We start from the raw sequence: 20477 nt of genomic DNA, 5'->3' as shown, positions 1-20477 counted from the left end.
CTCTGGGTTACAAATCTATAACTTTAATACAGCATGCCAGTCAATGGAGATTATCACATTCCAAACCCCTGCCGGGATACAGGCTGGTTGTAATCATCACCGATGGATCTTGTCACACTGCCCTGTGCCCAGTCAGTAGGCAGCCCATATCCAACCCAGGATTCTCTGGCAGCTTTTCAAGAATGGGCAAATATCATTCTTGAAAAGCTGCAGAAGCCCAGATTTGATATGGACTGCCTACTCCCTGGGCACAGGGCAGTGCGATAAGATCTGTCAGTGACATTTACAACCCTCCTGTATTCCAGAGGGGATCTGGCATATGATAGTCTCCAATATCTTTAATACTACATTCCCTGTTGTGGTCCTGCTTTGGGATACTGATCTCTTGCCACCAACTTGCAGTTCATCTTGCAAAATAGCAATCTATTTGCTGTAACTCAGAAGGACCATAGAGTGGGGAAATGCTTAAAGCCCCATATCCAAGAGATCAATCAGTATCAGTAATTTTAAAAAGGTGGACCTCCTTACTTCATTAGTATCTTTATTAAAGGATACAAATATGAGCTGTAATCTGGCAACAAAAAGGCATGCTTGTGGTGAATATGAATTTCACTGAGGATAGGAGAAAAGAAAATTGTCCACTGGGACAGAAATGGTTCATAGAATGCTAAGAGGTCCATCCCATGTTTAATTCCAACAGTTCAGTGCTTCTTCAGTTGAAAAACTTCATTTGTTCTGATGATGGCAATCTGCCCCCAGAAAGGAGTGTCATGGGAGAAGACCTCATAATGACAAAAATAAGAGCTATTTTATTATTAGACCAATTTTCAAAATGCTCATTTAAATCAAGAACTTCTGCTTTAGCTACTTTGAGATCTCTTGTTAAAGAATTTTCTTCTGGTGAGTCATCAGCAAGACTATAAAAAGGCCATCAGGGAGAATTCTGTGTTATCCAAGCCCGATAGCAATTACAGAATAGCTCCCTTCATGTTTATGGGCATTAGAACACTACTGCTAGGCCAGAAACTGCAGCTGCAACAGAGACAACTGAATTAGCTTAGGGTGCAAGTGATGGAGCTGTTCTGTTTTGTTTCCAATTGGCAGCAACACAGTTTAGTTATTTATTATTCTTTCTTTCTTAAAGAGGGGAAATTGGTGACAGAGAGGGAGGAGGAAGAGGAGGAGGAACAGCTTCTGCTATGAGAAAAGAGAAGGTTACACCATAGAAATTAAAATCAGGCTCCATGCTGAAGGTTCAGGATACAGGTAGCTTCTTCATTTTTAAATGTGAACAGCTGCTCTCCACCATTTCACACAATCATGTTATATTTCAAAGGAATTGTCTGCTTTTGCTGCTTGGTTCTGCCAATAATAGCTGTTGAATTTTTCCTGCACTGGCTTCTGCCGTCATGCCACTTCAGCATGCTGAGCCTTTCACATTTCATGCTGCTCTGTGAGGTATTTTGAGTGATCTCTCCCACATTTCATTTCAATAAGGCATTCCAAAAGTTTCCAGATAGCGGAAGTTGAGGTGGGAGAAACACTAAATTTCTGGGGAAAGGCTTTATCAGCAGATGCATCCCTGCTGTTTCTTACTTTCTGCATCAACATGGACAAGGTTCTAAGCACTGTGAGTCCACTTTAATAGCTGTGGCTGCATCCTGTGTAATCCTGGGGGTTTGTAGTTTGGAAATGCAGTTGAGATACTAAGTACCCCTCTCTAAACTGCAAATTCCAAGATTGCATAAGATGAACTGTGGTAGTTAAAAGGGAATGATAGTAATCATTACTGTGTAGTGCAAAAGACCCTAAAGGAGAAATCTGTATTCACATTTAATTGTGGATGAATGGAAGGAGACAAAGTTCCACTTGCTATACGATGTTCAAAAACCTTTATTTCTAAGACAGCCAAGCCCATTTCAATCTTACATGCATTGGCTTCCTTCAGGCGCTATTCCATTCTCAGAAATTTCTGAAGTTACAGTCTGTATTCATTGAAAGGTCTCCTTTCATTTTTCCATGGTTAATATGTGCTTTCCAGATTCTTGTCTTGTGCCACATTTACTTGTGCTACTAGATGAAGACTGCCTTTCTCTTAATGAGAGTTGCTTGGAGTGCTATTGGGACTACACTTTTGGGGGAAAGGGACTATTTTAACAGCCACAGTGAAGAATGTGGGTGTCCGGATACTACAGGGCTGATGTACTACATCTTAAAGTGAAATAATACATGTTAGCAGCTGTAGAGGGGAATGCCATAGGACTAGCAATGGTGGTGTCTCTGGTCTATAAACAAACATACATTGTAATGTGCATGATAATGCATACACACCCTTGAAGAAATAAGACAAATTCTTGGCAGTGCTCAGGTGTACCAAGATCAGGATTTTTATTTTTCATCCCCCCCCCCAAAAAAAAAAATTCTTCAGGGATTTGAGAGAAAGAAATTTGATTATTTACAATAATAGCTTTGGGATAAATCCACAAGGGCAATCTGTTTTACTTTACCTCATTTGTTGCTTATTAGAAAATCAACATGATTATGGTGGTTTCAATTATAAGCCTATTAGGTGGATAATTGACAACCCAAGTGCACTCATGTTAGATTTCATTTGTTTCAACTATAAAACAGGAACAATTGGTGTGGTGTGTTTTAGGCAAGTGAAGCTGCTAATCAAAGCATACATGGCTTTCTAATTAGTTGCCCTTATCTGCTTTCCTGGATCGAAATAAAGTTGTGTTTAGTAGGCATTTAGACAAGTCAATGTTTGCTTGGCACCTCTTCTCCCCTCTCAACTGTATTGTTTCTCAAGTCCCCAAGTAACTTGTTTCAATACAAAGGTACTTATATCCTGATATAGCAGTTCAAGTGTTGCACTGTGACTCTGGAGACCAAGGTTCAAATTCAGTGGATGACCTTGGATAAGTCACAGTCACCTAGCCTCAAAGAAAGGCCATGGCAAACACCATGTGAAGAAATCTTGCCAGGAAAACCTCATGATACAGTGGTTCTCAAATGGTGGGGAGGGACCTGAGAGAAGGACTGAGAATTGCTCAAGGGGGGAGCATGAGACTTGGAGGCCATGATCCCCCTCTCCTCTTCTTCCCAAACCTTTTCTGACCTGGAGGAGAACAGCAAGAAGGGCTCTTGGAACCTCTACCTGAGGGAGGAGGAGTAGAGATGTTTCCTTATAAGATGTTAAAATATGAATATATGTGAACTTGTGAATGAAAATATGGGCATTAAAAATAAAATATTTTATTCATATATTATGTATTGGGTGCACACACAATTTCCTTATGTAGATGTAAAGAAGATTACAACAGTAAAAAATTTAAGAACACCTGCTGCTATGATAGGTTAACCTTAAGTATATCATAAGTTGGAAATGACTTGAAGGCACTCAACAACATGTACAATGATTATTGTGAGGTTGCACATTTGTCAAGTGAAAGAACAGTAGTTTTTCAAACTGTAGTATGGTTTTTCTTTCTTCATCAGAGAGATTAATATATATGGCCTAAAAGGAATTAAAATAAGATAGTATGCAGCTTGTTAAATAATGTATGCAATATGGATTGATCATTATGGAGATAGAGGCAACTAGATATGTCCCAAAGGATTTCTTGATGATCAGTATCTTCATCAGTTCCACCTGGATAAAGAAGTGAACAATATATTTCACACTTTTGTGAATTATCCATTAAGAGTAGGATGCACTGGGAGAACATTAATTGCAAATGAAATGTTATAAATGAGCACATTGCAACTAAAGTTAAGCTTCCTGAAGGGAGGGGCTAGACATGTATAACAACTTGTGCCTATATTCTACATCAGCTAGTTGGTTATGATTAAGTAATATATTCTGGCTCAAACTTGCATGCACAGCTTAAACAGCATCAGGTGAAGGAGGTCTGTTCAGCTGTTGATCGAGATGCAAGGAGGATGTCTCATATGCCTAAATGGGATTACTTGCACCCAATCCCTTCCCTTCAAAATGTGCAGGAATGGCTATCCTCAGGAATTTTATGTTAACATACAGATGATAGACTCTTTCCTTATATTTCCATAGGCTGCTGTAAATGTCATCATAAAGTATAGTCAGCCCTGTGTATCCATGGATTCCGCAATCATGGATTCAACTATCCACAGAGTGATTTTTTAAAAAATATATCCCCCCCCAAAAGATATCCAACCTTGATTTTTGTCATTTTTAAAATAAAGGACACAATTTTACTGCATCACTGTATATAATGTGACTTGAGCATCCACAGATTTTGGTATCTATGGGGGATCCTGGAACCAAATCTCAGCAGATATTAAGGGCCCACTGTAATGCAGAACATGGGTCAAATACCGTTCGCCACCCATAGTGACATTTCTAACAATATTGGCCAGAATCCTGTTAGGGGTTACAAATGACAAAGTCATTGTTATCTGAAATGTTCAGGTTTCTATGGATGACTGATAATGACATGAGTGGAATAGCAGAAAATGTGACAGTGCAGGAACTCTTGGCTGTTTTCTCCACTGTTGATTGTTCCTCTGTCCCATCCCTGTCCCCATTTCTGATTCCCAGTTGAACATTAAAGCAGAAGCTTCATTCTAGTGGGGAAAGCAAATGTCCCACTACATGGACTAAGTACACTGAATGGAGACCCAAGAATCATATCCCAGCAGCAAACTAGCAAGCCGATTACCTCTTTCTCTTTCTAGTCTCAGTGATTCATAACAGTGTAACAGTGGTGTACATCTTTGTTGCAAGAGGAGATAATTGCTATCACCTCTTTTCCTTTGAGCAAAGCATCATTCCTTGAGGAATTATTTTGATCTCTGGAGGTACTTCCTAGCCTAAAGTAATCCCCCCCCCCCCCAATTGTTCCTTCTAGTGCTAAAAACACCAACCCTGTCTCATATAAAGAATCAAATCTGTCTATGAGTAAGCATGCTACACACTCCCCACCTAATCACAATCCACCAATTCACAGTGGAGAAGCTTTTCTTTCCACCCTAAAGGCTAAATGTTGTTGTTGTTTTTCCTTCTTTGAACTAATGGAAGTTATCAGTTAAGTGTCACTATGACTTACAGAACCCTGGCTCAATTTGACCCTCTAGCCATCAGTGGAAGAGTAGTTTTCTTTGGTGCTTTATATGTCAAGAAGTAAAAGTCAATATTCTTTAAACTTTGAACTGAACAGTGAAAAAATATTCACTGTTTTGTGATTAAATCTTCTGCTAAATGGAGTGACATGTCTAGAACAGGAATGGACAATCGATGGTTTCTGCATTTCTAAACAAACTGGTTATTTTGAGACAGTAACAATGCAAAGGTGTACAGTAAGCCTATTTTCCCCTTCACACATTATAATTCTATACACAGCTACTACACTGTAAGTTCCATTACATTCAATGCAATTTATACCCATGCAACTGTGTATAGGATTCAAGCTGTAGTTGTGTCCTAGACACTTTTAATATGCAAAGCAGCCAAACACTTCATCAAGTCATTATATTTCAAAATCTGATTATATCACCGATCAATTCATCATCTCTAATTCACTTTTTTAAAAGTGTTATCTTACACTGCCTGCTTTTCATTATTTCTCAGTTAGCTTAAAACCACCACGGATTCATTAATTTGACACACATTTCATTTGCATAAATAGTTCCAGCTCCTCAGATATCAACTAATATAAATATATTTTATATGTGAATACGCCACCAGCCATACTGATGATTTAACAGACCACAATTCAATCAAGTACTTCAGGAGGTCTTCACTGTCTATGTGGGTAACATGTATTGTGTAGAAAGTAAGCCCACAACTTGGTTCCGATACGTGGATGACACTTTCACCATTTGGAGCCTTGGAGAAGAAGATCTGGCTGTGTTCCTGAACCAATTCACTATGGAAAAAGAAAAGGAAGGAACACTGCAATTCTTGGATGTCCTAGTCATCCACAAACTGAACCAACATTTGGGTCACACAGTATACAGAAAACCCACACATACAGACAGATACCTGCACAAGAACTCCAACCATCACCCAGAACAAAAAAGAAGCACAATCAAAACACTGATAGACCGGGCAAAATGCATCTGCGAACCCCATTTCTTGGAAGATGAACTGAAGCACCTGGACCGGGCTCTACAGGCTAATGGTTATTCCAGCTCAGACATCAAAAGGGCTGTCAAGCCCAGGAAAACCCAGAGGAGTGAAGACAAGCAGCCACCCAAAGGGAAGGTATTTTTACCATCCATCAAAGAAGTCACAGACAGAATAGGCAAAGTGGTGAGGAAGCACAACCTTCAAATGGTTTACAAACCAACAAAGAAAATCCAGCAAATGCTTCTCTCAGCCAAGAACCAGAGAGACCCTCTCACAGCCGCAGGAGTTTACCACATACCATGCAGCTGCGGACAAGTCTACATAGGGCCCACCAAACACAGTGTCCAAACAAGAATCAAGGAACACGATAGACACTGCAGACTGGGTCAGCCAGAAAAATCAGCAGTAGCAGAACATGTTACAAACCATCCTGGGCATAAAATACTGTTCGAAAACACTGAAATTCTGGTCCAGGCCAACCACTACCATGTCAGGATGCACAGGGAAGCCATTGAAATCCACAAACACCTGGAAAATTTCAAAAGGAAAGAGGAAATCCTTAAAGTAAACAAGGTTTGGCTACCAGTCATGACAAATAGCAAGAGGAAGACTCAACAAATGCAAATGAGAAATCTCCCAGGGTCAGGGGTTTCCCAGCAGACAATGAGCACTAATCAAGCAGATACTAATCCTCTTTTGCAAACCCTCCCGCCCGAGGTTGGCCATTAGCAACAGGACAATACACATGCAAATCACTCCTGCCTTTCCATGTCACACAATATATATACCTTTCCAGGCAAACATTCTCTGAAGATGCCAGCCACAGATGCTGGTGAAACGTCAGGAAGAAACTCTTCCAGAACATGGCCACATAGCCCAAAAAACCCACAAAAAACTACTCTATTCAGTGCTTTGGAAAATTTGGCTTAGGCCACAGATGCTGGCTACACACACCTCTCATTTAGACACATCTGAGTGTGGAGATGTTTCTTTTGTCTGCAGAAGTACCAGGGATAGCCTAATTGGCACATGCAATGTCACGAAGAGAATAAATCAGTTCATCCCTGCACCACTCTTACATGAGTCATATAATACTGGAGACAAACTTCTAAAAAGAGTTAGTGAGTTCTGAATCTGGAGTGAGAAGACTTTAAGTTAGGATTGAAGTCTTGTCTACATGGGCCAGAAGGCCTGTCCCACCACCCCACCCCAATTCTGGTGTCATCCTGTTCAGATGACATATGTCCCAAACTGGGTCAATGTCCAGCACCACACCATAACCGGGGGTATAACACCCACATTTTTTTTAAAACAAAACATATCTGATAGTCTGGATCTTCTGGGAAACCCCCGACCCCTCCTTTCCTACACAATGGCCCCAGTCTTCACAGTCATCCTGTTGAGCTGCCCGGATTGTCTCCCACCATGGGTCACTTGCTCTTAGGCCAGAATGAAGTGCCCAGCCATTTGATTGCTGTGGGGTGCCTTGTCCACAGATGTGAGTGACCTGTGGCAGTGGCAGATGTGCAAGGCAGCTCAGCGGGATGTCTGTTCAGACAACTGCATTATGTGCAGACATAATGTGGCCAGAAAGCCAGGTAACAGGGGCAGGTTGGGGCAGCTGTGGTGCCAGGTAACTCTGGGCTGTATTCTGAAGTATTCTGGCCTGTTCAGACAAGGCTTTAGTCTCTCTGTCGCCATCAAGCTCTAGCCGAGGGTCAGGCAAATTTCTGCCCATGAATGATTGCTGTTGCTGGAACCCATTTTTGTGGTCTCTGAAGCTCTGGGCCAATCTCTCAAAGCTCCCTGCAACAGTTAATTTTTTAAAAAAAAAATTGCCCCCAAATCAATCAGAAAGATTACCCAAAACATGTGAAATATCATTTGACTTGCAAGCACCCCAGAATTTGTACTACCTCAATACATCTGTTTTCTTCTGCAGTCCTTCTCAAAAGGTGACATCACTTACTCTTGCCATTTTGAGGGAGTGCAGTGGAAAACAAGTATTTGAGATTGTTGTTGTGAGGGTGCAAGACAGAATTGGCCCGTGTGGCCATGTAGGAGCCCTGGTGGCACAGTGGTTAAATGCCTGTATTGCAGCCACTCACTCAAAACCACAAGGTTGCGAGTTCAGTACCAGCAAAAGGGCTCAAGCTTGACTCAGCTTGACAAAGTCACTAAAATGAGTACCCAGATTGTTAGGGGCAATTAGCTTACACTTATAAACCGCTTAGACACTTAGTTCAGCATGAAGCAGTATATAAATGAAATGAAGCTGTTTGTAGTTGCTCACATCTGCTCAAGTCAAAGAGAAAACTGGTCAGCTAACAGTGAAGCCACCCTCACAGGAACAGGTAAGAAGAAATCCATTGAGACAACCCAATCCTTTAAAGAGCTCTCAGGCAAAATCATTCTATGAACAAGAGAATTCTGGTTTCTTTTTTCCCTTGTTAAAATAAGAACCTTATCAGACACAGCTGTTTGGCATTATGCTGCCAGATGCTTGTTATTTTAGTACCTCTTTCCATAGTTTACACTGTAATTTCTTCATTTGAATATAGAAGGGTGTCATGACTGGCTCCCTCAAATTTAATATTTCCATTCTTAAAGAAAACAGTAACAGTAGAAAATCAGCACATCAACCATGAAATGAGAAAATAGGAAATAGTAGCTCTGTGGGTCTTTTTGGCACTCATTTGCTCTGAGAAGTGTTAACTAAAGCAAAAAATTTCATGAGCAATAGAGTAGCTTATGCAGTCTCAAGATACTTCAGCACTTTTATAATGAAAGTCTCAGGTTCCCTTTAGGCCTTATGTTATATGGGTATGTTATGTCTTTGCATTGCACTTCCAAATTACAATGCAAGTGGTAGGAGATTGTATTTTCTGGATATTCCCCTTTCCCCCTCTGCCTTTGACATACAAAACATATTCGGTTTAAGAAGAGTGGAACTAAATGTCACAAGCAGGTTTCCAAATACACTAATGTTATGTAACACAGGAAATGTGATAATTTGGTACGCAGTATCAAGAAAATCAAGATATTGGATTAGGTGAACTGAATGTCCTTAGCTTGAAATTAAGGTGGGAGGAACTCAGATATAACAATTTAGGTGAACTGGAATTATTTAACAACAACAACAACAACAACTCCTCATTCAGTTAACTTGGTGTTAGCTAATAGTTTAGGTAAAGGGCAGAGAAATATCGCACTTCCCCCCAGCAACATTTTCCTCACTAAAATAAACAAGCAACAACAACAACTTTTAAAAAGTGCCTGGGATTAAACATCTCTCTCCCATCCAAAGAGATTCCAATTGTGCTATGTAAAAGCTATTTTTTCTAATCAGTTCCAAATCAGTCCCCATTTGCCCCCAAGATAATAAGTTTCCCAAAGAAATGAGTGTATATGCTATCAGTGAAGATGTCACAGCAGTTGTGGAGCAGATACACATTCATTTATACAGCCAAAGACTTAACCTCAAGATTCTCCACATAAAGTCTCAATACAGCACACACGTGGCAGGTCTGAGATGCTAAGAAAAATACTTAGCTGTGGTTACTCTGCTGCCAGAATGTACATTACCCAGATGGATCAAAGATCTGATTCTTGGTGTGGCTACCTATTTTGCCCTGTGATTACAGGAGGGGGGGGGGCAACATCTGTTGGAAGCAAACTTCTTTGTCAGTTTTGAAACAATAGAAACCTCTAGTCTTTGGCTCAGCCCTACTCTATTCCATTAAATAGGGTGAAGGTAGAGGACAAAAGAGGGTACCAATTTTTACCAAATGTTTGTTTGCAAATATATTTAAGTGCACTCCCTCCTCTGCATCCATAGATTCTGCAGATTCAACCATCCATGGTTGAATCCAAAAAGCAAATCTTGATTTTGCCATTTTATATAAGGCTCCGATTTTACTGTTTCATTGTGTGCCTTCAAACCATTTCTGATTTATGGCAACCCTAAGGCAACCCTAGCATGGGCTTCTCTTGGCAAGATTTGCTCAGAGGAGGTTTGCCTTTCCCTGAGGCTGAGAGCATGTGATTTGCCCAAGGTTACTATGGCATTGTATATAATGGGACTTGAGCATCCATGTATTTTGATATCCATAAGGAATCCTGGAACCAAACCACAGTGGATACCAAGGCCCAATTTAAAAACAGTCATAGAATCATCAATCACTAGATTGTTTTTCCAATCAAAAAAAATCACTAGTGTTTAAATTTCTCAGAAGGCAAAATTATTTATTTAACAGTTGTGTTCCAGTCTTGCAATGGGCCACAGCTTCCTTGAATGAGTCTATCCACTTCTAAATGCAATCTTCCTCATTTTGTACTGATTTCAACTTTGCCCAGATTATCCTGTTTTCTAATGAGTCATCTCATCTCATGATATGTCCAGAAACATAGCCTCACTATCAGATATATTTGTTTGTCTTTTTGGAGGTCCATGTTATCCATTGAATTCTCCTCCAGCACTACATTTCAGATCAGTTGGTTCTCTTCCTATCAGCTTTCTTCAGTGCCCAGCTTTCACAATCATACCTATAAATTCAAAATATTATGTCATGGATGATCCTGACTTTAGAATTCTATAATATATCTTTGTACTTGAGGATCTAGTTCCTTCAGAGCTGCCCCATCCTTATATGGGAACAATATCATGATAGATCAGGGATCCTTTCCTGTACTTTGTGGTTGTAGTTGCTGTTGAGTGCCTTCAAGTCATATCTAATTTATGGCGACCCTATGGCAAACCAATGATAGGGTTTTCTTGGGAAGTTTCTTCAGAGGGGGTTTGCCACTGCCATCCTCTAAAGCAACTGTTACATGGATTTGTAACTGGTTGACCGACTGAACGCAAAGGGTGCTCAACAATGGCTCCTTTTCATCCTGGAGAGAAGTGACCAGTGGGGTCCCACAAGGCTCTGTCCTCGGGCCAGTTCTATTCAACATCTTTATCAATGACATGGAGGACAAAATCGGGGGAATACTTATCAAATTTGCAGATGACACCAAATTAGGAGTAGCAGCTAATACTTCAGAGGACAGGATCAAGATTCAAAATGACCTGAACAGACTAGAAAACTGGGCCAAAGCTAGCAAAATGAAATTCAACACGGAGAAATGTAAGGTACTGCACTTAGGGCGGAAAAATGAAAAGCACAGATATAGGATGGGGGACACCTGGCTGAATGAAACTACGTGTGAAAGGGATCTAGGAGTCCAAGTAGATCACAAGTTGAACATGAGTCAACAGTGTGATGTGGCAGCTAACAAGGCCAATGCAATTTTAGGCTGCATCAATAGAAGTATAGTATAGTGTCTAGATCCTGGGAAGTAATAGTGCCATTCTATTCTGCTCTGGTCAGGCCCCACCTGGAATACTGTGTCCAGTTCTGGGCACCACAATTAAAAAAGGACATTGAGAAACTGGAGCGTGTCCAAAGGAGAGCAACTAAAATGGTGAAAGGTCTGGAAACCATGCCCTATGAGGAACGACTTAGAGAGCTGGGGATGTTTAGCCTGGAGAAGAGAAGGTTAAGAGGTGATATGATAGCCCTGTTTAAATATTTGAAGGGATGTCATATTGAGGAGGGAGCAAGCTTGTTTTCTGCTGCTCCAAGACTAGGACTCGGAGCAATGGATGCAAGCTACAGGAAAAGAGATTCCACCTCAACATTAGGAGGAACTTCCTGACAGTAAGGGCTGTTCGACAGTGGAACAAACTCCCTCGAAGTGTAGTGGAGTCTCCTTCCTTAGAGGTCTTCAAACAGAGGCTGGATGGCCATCTGTCAAGGATGCTTTGGTTGTGATTTCCTGCATGGCAGGGGGTTGGACTGGATGGCCCTTGTGGTCTCTTCCAACTCTGCGATTCTATGATTCTATGAGGTAATGTAACTTGCCCAAGGTCACCAGTCAGTTTACATGGCTGAGACAGGATTCGAACCCTGGTCACCAGTTATAGTCCAATACTCAAACCATTAGGCCATGCTGCATACAGAAACTGGATGTTCTCCAGGTAGTCCTATAAAAGGCTGTTGAGTAGGTAAGAAGATGTCTTATAACCCTAGCAGTATGCTTATCCAGCTTTCTAATAAAACATTTATTTATCTACACTTCATAATTGTGAGCTAGAGACAATTTAGCATATGAGTGCTACTCCTAAATTGAGTAGATTTACTGAATTAATGGGATTTACATAAGGATTGACCTACCATTCAGCAATTGATTTTGATCTAGTCGGGATTAGTAACTTGACTGAGGCCAAGAAAAAAACAAAGCAATCCCTAGGAACACCATAAAACTGTGAAATAATATTTCCGAATTGCAACATCAGAACAAGTGAAATTCGGTGAATTTCATGCAGCTTTCTTTGGGCATTAATAATCTTGCTCCAGATTGCCAGTTGCTACTAATTTTGGAGGCCTGGGAGGTATAGAATAGGAAAGATGGAAAAGGCATTGGGACACTGACAGATTTTGATTATGCCAAAGTGTGGTCTCAAAAACAATGATACAGCAAGGTGCACATTAGCATAATATAATGAGAAAATGAAAGGAATGTTTGGAAGAAAGGCTAAGTGCTATGTGAAGAGTCAGAGCAGCTGAAATATGGGGATGATAGTTGTAGTGTATGGAAAAATCCTTAATGACCACTCACAAGGCTCTAGGGAACATTCATCTGCAAATGACTCTACCGTAACTGCTGGAGATGATATTCAGCCAGTATTCAGAAGTGTAAAACATTAAACAGTCTGTCAAACTCAATGTCGGCTCTGTAGAACAGACCATCAGAACCTTAGGTCATGGGAATACAACTTAATTTATCTGTCAGTGAAGTCTGGCCATGAAGTCTAGTCAAACCATGCTCATGTAATTAGACAATACATACCTTGAGTGCTTCAAGAACTTGCAATCATTTTGGGGTCTTTCATGACTGCTCTCCACACATTGACAGCCCACTCTTAGGCAGCCTTGCAATATTTGTGGCCTTGCCTCTGCTACTGCAGTAGGACTGCCTGGAAGCCCTTCTGCTGATTTAAGAAGATAATTCTAAGTTACTTACTAAATCAAAACAGAATATGTGTGTGTGTGCATGCACGTGTGCATGTGCATATGTATAGTATCCCAAATGGAGCATGAAATAGCCTAAGGCTTTTTCAGTGTATTGTCTAGTTCCTTCCAGGGTGGACTCTGATTGAGATTGTACCTTTCTAATCTGAGATATATTATTTATTCAACAAATTGCCAAGATTAAAGAGCAGTATTTGATCTGGGAGCTTTAGTAGCATGGGACTAACTCTCTGATATCAGCAGATTCCTTGGATTGTGGAATACCTGCCTTAAACCCCATTGTGGGAGAAAGGCAGGATATAAATCTTTGAAATAAATAAATAAATAGATAGATAGATAGTTAAATAAAACTGTGATCAGTCTAAGCCAAGGGTAGGACTCATGCAGCATTCCAAATGTTGTTGAACCACAACACCCAGAATCCTAGCCAGTCTCATGCCAAGAGTGAATAAAGCTGGGAGCTGCAAAATCTGGAGGGCCTTATATTTCCCAATCTGATCAGCCTGCTCTACCCTTTCTCCTACTCGCAACAATAATAGTACAGAAGGAAGAGAGCTTGTGCTTAGTAATGTTGAATCCAGTAGCTCCACTAATCTGGAGCTAAATTCTGCTCTGCAACCAATGGGAAGTCCTTCTGAGAATGCACATAAAAAGAAAAAAGGAATGTTGTTGTCCACAGAGTGCATCTAGCACTCTTTTTAAACAGCACAGTATTTTTTTTAGCTTTGTGATTTTTGTAATACCTGACCTCTCATCCCTGGTGAGCTGCACACATGGGATTTGTTGGCTTAAAAACAGAAGGTGGAACTGTCAAGATTATGTTGTTGTCATAATTTGTTTTCTCCATGAAATGATCAGGTTCCTATGCTCATCAGAATAACCAGCCACTTAGTCTAAGCATTAGTGTTAAAAAAATAAAATCCCTCTACATTCCACTACCTAATGCGAGAACTCTCTCGTGAAATATTATTATTGATGGATAATTCAAATGCCTTAGCTTCAAATTCCTATGGAATTACAGACTGTCTGTAACTTGAGGTTGGAAAAAAGTACCTTTTTGGAGCTTCTGCAGTCTCCCAGATAGAAATATCAGTTGCCATGTTACCTTGGGGATTCTGGGAGTTTTAGTCCTAAATGTAACATTCAAAAACTCTGACCTTAATTACAGATGTGCACACTGATACTTTCGAAATGATTCTTTTTCTTTGTCAGCTCACTCTATCCTCTTCATCTACAAAATGTCAAATTGTATTCCAGCTATGAAGAAAATTATTAATGTTGACGAAATCATATCAATAATAAATCAAAATAAAATTCTGACTCTTCCTTCCCTTTCCCTTCAAATAAATGAATGTGACAGATAGTGAAAGTGACAGATTTTGCCATTCATATATCATACAAGATGCATACAAATGATTATAATGCATACCTTTCAACCATACACAATGTCTTTGATTACATAGCTGTAAACATTCTGGCTTTTACTGCTGTGTATTCAACCATGTTTGTGGTGACAAATCAGGATCATCACCCTCTTTTTGAGATAGGCTATTTATCTTTAACAGCTAATACAGAATTTGGCTAGTACAGATGGTTAAGATTTTTTTTGTGGTTTATATTTATTAAGAATTGTATTTCAGCATTTGTTAAAGGGAAGAAAATCAGACTAAAATATCTTGAGTGTGGGAGAAAGTAAAATTGTGCTAAAATATTTATTCCTGCAAGGAGAATGAAAAATTTAATCAATGTTCTCCTCTTCTCAATGATCTTTGAAAATCATGCAGAGTTATGGAGGGGTGATGGTGGGTTTTTTTTCAGGGGACAAGACTTTAGCAATGGGCATAGGGATGTTCTACCCTCGTGATGCCCATGGCAACAGGAGCATGAGGGAAGATGATAGTGCAGTGGTTCCCAACCTTCCTAATGCCGCGACCCTTTAATACAGTTCCTCATGTTGTGGTGACCCAAACCCATGAAATTATTTTCATTGCTACTTCATAACTGTAATTAAATAGATGTTTTCCAATGGTCTTAGGCGACCCCCATGAATGGGTCATTCAACCCCCAAAGGGGTCCCGACCCACAGGTTGGGAACCACTGCTAGTTGAAGATAAGGGAGACTATTTCTTTCCAGGATCTTTTCTTCATCCTTCCCTCCCCCTCCCCCACCTCCATGTAATGTGGGAAGCATGAGGAAAGCTGGTGAGGATAATGAGGTTATACCATTACAGGGCTGTCTCTTGGTTCCCCACCCCATGAACTATGAAGAGGAGGCAGCCAAGCAAAAAGGGTCATACTCTTTATGTTGTGATAGCTGGTTCATGATGATGCAGACATTGCTGTGTGCCAGCTTTTGAAACACAGTCCAAAGTGATGAGTCTTCTCCCTTGTGGGCCAGAGGATCGTTGAGTCTCTGGTAGGGTGGGAATAGTCCTTGAGTCTATTTGAGGACTGGTGAAAAGAAAAGAGAAAGGGACTTGAGGATGATTCTCTTCATTGGGTTTTTGGACACCCCACAAGTCCGTTTCTTATTTTTAATATTCTGCAATTCCTAACTCTAGTATCAGAGATATTGTGGAAATGTCTAGGTCCAGGTTTTAAATGGTCCTAGACACCTGAAACCTGTCAGAGTGACATTGTGCAGTACTGCCCTGTCTCATCACTACTGAGTATGACAGTCCCTAAGAGGACTGGGGAGTATTTTACCAGGACTACTTTAGACATGGACATAACCATGCCCTAAGCAGGTATCACATTGGCAGGCTGAAGCCTAATTACACTATCGGCCTTCCATATCTACAGATTTCTTATCCATTTTTTCAATCATCCTCAGCTCAAAAATATTTTTTAAAATACTCAATTTCCTCATTTTATATAAAGAATACCATTTTACTATGCCACTGTATTTATTGGAACCTGAGAATCCATGGAGTTTGGTATCCATGGGGTATTCTAGAAGCAAACCCCAATGGATGCCAAGGGTCCACTGTACATATAAAACACAGACTTAGCATGTGTTAGATGTTAAGATAGGACAGAAGGTAATACCAATACGATTATATTTAGTTACTGATTCAGAATGGTTTTATGATAATTTTGCCATTCTTTACAAATTACAAGCAACACGGGCTATTGATGACATGTTAGGAGGCAAAGAAACAATCTTTTTTTAGGAAGAATAAAATTAGAACAGCAATTATGACACTTTTAGAAGATTAATGATGAAGAGGCAGACTGAAAAACACCTCCCTCTTACTGGAAAAGGAATGAGTTCACTTTGGTGTAATTGCTGCTTTTAAAACTAAGAATGGTCTTGTTAAAATTGATTTAGTCTTACCTACTGGGCATAAGTGAGAAAATTAAAAGGCATAATCTAAAAATTATGCACAGTAAGGGAAGCTATATTATGGATATACATGGAAATGGTTATTACTGACAGGGAATCATATTGATAGATTATATTGGGTTAGTATGGTAAATTGATAGATTAAATCAGGACAAACTGCATTTGGATATCCTCAATCATTATTTAAAGTTCTGATCATCTATGAAGATAACTACATTGTATACAGACCATGTTTGTCATGTTTTCTTCCCATTGAATAAATGGGACACAGTAAAGATTAAAGCATGTCTAAACCCAAATTTCTATTTCACACTAATGTAAAGTTGCACAATTGTGTTTTATGTTAGAGGTCTGGATGAGTGATAGCTATAAATCCAGTTATGTCAAGAAGAAGCTCTACGACCATAATTAATCAGTTGCTGGATGGGGGGCATCAGAGCTGTGCCCAGGCACCATCCAACTGCCTTTACACATCAGTGGTGAAAGTGCTGGGCAAGGGGGTACTAGCTACCACCTCACTTAGCATCCCTCAAAGTACTTAAACCTCTCTCAACTCATAAAAAATTCCAGCCTTAGTTTGGCTTCAATCCATAATTTTTGATCTGTCAATCTACTAAAACTCAGCTCCAACCTTGTTTCAAAAACTAGGAGAAAGATAGGTTTCTTGTGACCATTTACAGTATTAAGAATCATTACATTTTCAAGTCTCGCATATGCACATGTATACCTATATCTGATCTATATTTGTTGTATTTACAATTGAGAAATGAGTTTTCACTCATATGGGATCAAATATCAGTCCTTCTAAGTAGCCCCAACTCATTCTGGAATATATATTCTGATTCCTGCATATTTTATTAGAGGCAATGAATCTCCAGTTGCCTAATTATAATGCTTATTTCTTCCTCCTGCTACTAGTTGTATGTCACATTTTGATGTCTCTTCCTGAATGGACTGAGAAAATGCCAGCTGAAGAACTTCAACATTTTTATGAAAGAAGTTTAGATATATTTAACATGCAGAGACCCAGCTACTGATGGGTCCTATAAACTCCACTATACAGGAAAGAAGCATTCCTAACTTCCTGTTCTCTTAAATGCCATGGCTCTGTCCTGTGACATTCTGGATTCATGACGTATTTATCATTCTCTGTTAGAGAGTTCCAGTACCTGAATAAACTACAGATTCCAGGAATCTGTATGATATAGCAATGAAAGTTATAGTCTATATCAAAATGTAATAATAGCTATGTGAAATTTGCTAGCCATAATTCAAGCATGATGGGGGGGGGGGGGGAATCATATACGGTCAATCCACGCATTACTCATTAAAGCATGCTTCTAGAAGTGGTGACTTTCTGCTAGAATTCTTTCACCCCCTAAGAACTCTACCCACATGCCAAGCATGGTTATGGTATCTGCTTTGATCATTGATTGTTGTGGTGCCATATCACTTATTTTCCATGTCTGGTGGCTGAAGGATGGAGCACAATAGAATTGGGAGAAGCCAATCACCCTCCCCACTGTAGTCTCCTTTTGTCCCTCAAAGCAGTTTTGGAAGATTAGAAACTTTCAGACTTACATTTCAGGAGGTCTAGGAGAGCAGAAAAAATGTTCTAAAAATTTGACACTGTAAAAAAAAAAGCTCTATGGCTGTTATATTTTTGCTTATTCCCACCTGTCCATAGCTCCACCTCAGCTGTTCCTTCCCCATCTTGCTGAAATAGAATGATGAGTGCCCAAAGTTCAATAAGCCAGAGCAACAAGAAGCATGCAATGTCAAACAGTTCAAGGTCAGCAGCTGTAAATTAGAACAGAATTCTTATAGGAGATATCAGAGTCAGTGAACAGTCCAAGGGTCATAAATCAAGTACCCACATTAGGTCAAATCAAGAGGTGACTTGAGTGAAGAACTCAGCTGAAAGAGGTTTCCCACATTTAAATACAGCCAGCTCAGCCAACACCCACATGCTAGCACATTTCACAACTGTGAGCACATAGCCTTTCACTGCACCAGTGGGGGACAGCCTGCTCCAGACTCTGGAGTCATCACCTCTCTCATGGGCTGGAGGGTATCTTTTTTCCAGCTCCTCTTCTTACTGAATTGGAGAAAGACCATCATGCATCTGTTCCAGCTGTGGTAAGTCTACTTCATCTTCCAAGAAAGACAGATTCTCAGGGGGTGGGGAGAATAAACATCTCCCCCCAGTTTCTGTTACTGGAGGTTTTTTAAAGATAACTCCCCAAGTTACCACATCACTTATTATTGTACTAATGCTGTAAACACAAAACATGCTCAGTTTTCTTAAACTCTGTTTTCTTAAGATGTGAATGTTTACAGCTGACCATGGTGTAGTGATTTCCTTCAACATTTCTTGCATGAAGAGTTGCTGAGTACCTCCTCTCTATATAGAGATGTTACATACTGTGGCAAAGCATTGGTAAGAGGCCAGTAAGCAAATCATTTGCTGCTTGGGGAAATCATCCAGAGTTTTGAGGGTGTGGTGCTGCCATCAATATGCTGATAGCACCCAACTTTATTACTCCTTTACACCCCAAACCAAGGAGGTTATCCTGGTCCTAAATGACTGCCTGTCATCAGTAAGGGACTGAATACAGGTGAACAAACTGAAGCTTAATCTAGACAAGACAGAGGGGCTCTTCATGCAGCCACCATTTGCTTAAGACAGCCATTCATTGCCAGCTAGTAGGGTTAGGAAGGGATTTTACTATGTGGCTGATTGCCTCAGATGTTGCTGTCAAATAACCACAGTACAACATGTTGGAAGTAAGGCCACAACTTTATTTGCAAACAATTGGTAGGGTTGGCACAAAGCATAAGGTCAGGATCTGTGCAATCAAACCACCCGATGTAGTCTGATTATCCAAACCAGGCACCCACCTGGTGCTTGGGATGACCTTGGGGCTAAGGAATACAACTTGACCGCAAACCTTGTCTTGCGTTCACCAATTCACAAAGCCCCTAGTCACCAGGAGGCGCTCCTGCATTCTGGCCCCCGCAATGGCCAAATGCCTGCCCTATTCGCACCCGGGTACCTATTGACTCCCAAACCAGAGCTCCATAGCCCTGGTACCACAACATGCAAATCCTGGCCTATGCTGCCACCAGGTTGTGACTAAAAACCACCTAACAACAGCAGTGGGCGGGCGGTAGAAGCACCAAGACTTGCTTCCTTCCACAGCTTGGCTCCGCTCTGCTCGAAACCAAGCAACCGACTGAGGGAAAGGGCCAGCAACACGGCCTTATATAGGCCTAGGCCCCTCCCTCCCTGCGTGCTGTGCGGGGCCCCGCCTCCAAGGCCCAGCCCACCAATGGGCAGCCTTGGAGGACCGGAAGCCCCGCACCAACGAAACCGTCTACCAGAGCGTCGCGGAGCGGAAGGGCCGCCCCTTCCACCCCCGCGCACCAATAGGGAGCCGGGCAAGCCCAAGAGCACTCTGGGGCTTGTAGTCCAGCCGCGTCTAGCGGCAAAACGGTCTGCCCGGCGAGGCGGGTGACCGTTGCTTGGTGGAGAATTTGCCTTCCCCAGGAGCCAGGTTCTTCTTCCAGGTATTTTAGTCCTCTATAATATTGTGTGTGCTTTGTTCTTTGATAATAATTGTTACTATTCTATTATACCCTGATGTGATTAGGCAGGATTTATTTTGGGTTGTGATGTAGTGGTTTGAGCACTGGACTACAACTCTGGAGATCAGGGTGTGATTTCCTGATTGGCCATGGAAACCAACTGTGTGACTATAGGTAGGACAAACACTATTAACCCAGAAAATCCAGTGATAGGTTCAACTTAGGGGTGCCAAATGACTTGAAGACACACAACAAGAAGACCAAGTTTGGTGGCAGAGTGTGTGTAGAACACCAAACTCCCCGATGAGTGAGGTGTGCAATAGAGGATCCTGAATGGTGGACTATCAGATGGTGGCCT

The sequence above is a fragment of the Sceloporus occidentalis genome, unplaced genomic scaffold, assembly GCF_023333645.1.
Source record: "Sceloporus occidentalis isolate IW3139 unplaced genomic scaffold, rSceOcc1.0.p SCAF_2, whole genome shotgun sequence".
Lineage (NCBI taxonomy): Eukaryota > Metazoa > Chordata > Lepidosauria > Squamata > Phrynosomatidae > Sceloporus > Sceloporus occidentalis.
Note: the sequence above shows the minus strand (reverse complement) of the source record.